The following is a 1,346-nucleotide window of genomic DNA, read 5'->3' as shown; positions in this document are numbered from 1 at the left end:
TTTTTTTTTTTTAAATATATTTTATTGATTTTTTACAGAGAGGAAGGGAGAGGGATAGAGAGTTAGAAACATCAATCAGCTGCCTCTTGCACACCCCCTACTGGGGATGTGCCCGCAACCAAGGTACATGCCTTTGACCGGAATTGAACCTGGGACCCTTGAGTTCACAGGCTGATGCTCTATCCACTGAGCCAAACTGCTTAGGGCAATCCTTTTAAATCTTAGTTTTACAAAACTGAATACATTTTCTTAGCAAAAGAAGAGAGAGAGAGAGAGAGAGAAATATTGAGCAAATACTATTTGCCTGGCACTGTTCTAGGCATTGAGGATTTGGCAATAAACAAGGCAGAGTGTCTACTTTGTCAGGGGCTTATAATTTCCAGGAAGGGGGGTGTACCAGGCAGTAACTACATTAAAAAGTAAATAAGTGAAGATATAATAGATGTAAGTTGCATATCGTTCTTTGGAATTAATTTTAACAGCATCCTATATAATAAAGAGCTAATATGCTAATTAGACCAGATGGCAGTATGACCCTCCAAAATGACCAGTGGGTGGGGCCATGGGGCCTCGAGGCAGCCGGGGCTGTGAGGCAGCTAGGCTACAAGGGTCAAGGCAGCCAGGGCTTGGCAGGCTGAGCCCCTTGCATGAATTTCATGCATTGGTCTCTAATTAAAATATAATATTTGAGCCTGGCTGGGTGTGGCTCACTGGTTGGGCATTGACCCAGGAACCAGGAGGTCATCTGTTCAATTCCCGGTCAAGGCATATGCCCGGGTTGCAGGCTCGATCCCCAATGTGGGGTGTGCAGGAGGCAGCCGATTGATGGTTCTCTCTCATCATTAAAGCACCTCTCTCTCTCTCTCTCCCTTTCTCTCTGAGGTCAATTATATATATATGTGTGTGTGTGTGTGTGGCCCAGTGCACAAAAATTTGTGCACTCACGGGGGAGGATGTCCCTCAGCCCGGCCTGTTCCCTCTTGCAGTCTGGGACCCCTCGGGGGATGACCACCTGCTGGAGTAGGCCTGCTCCCTGGAGGATTGGGCCTAAGATGGCAATCAGACATCTCTCTGGCAGTCCGGCAGCCCTTAGGGGATGGGCACTTGCCAGCAGGGAGCAGACCTAAGCTACAGTGAGACATCCTTAGCGCTGCTGAGGAGGCAGGAGAGGCTCCCACCACCACCACTGTACTGGCAGCCATCAGCCTGGCTTGTGGCTGAGCAGAGCCATGTGGGAGTGCACACACTGACCACCAGGGGGCAGCTCCTGCATTGAGCATCTGCCCCCTGGTGGTCAGTGTGTGTCATAGTGACCAGTCATTCCCAGTCATTTGGCTGTTAAGGTC

Source organism: Myotis davidii, unplaced genomic scaffold, assembly GCF_000327345.1.
Source record: "Myotis davidii unplaced genomic scaffold, ASM32734v1 scaffold608, whole genome shotgun sequence".
In the NCBI taxonomy this organism is placed as follows: Eukaryota; Metazoa; Chordata; class Mammalia; order Chiroptera; family Vespertilionidae; genus Myotis; species Myotis davidii.
This window is presented reverse-complemented; position numbering follows the sequence as displayed.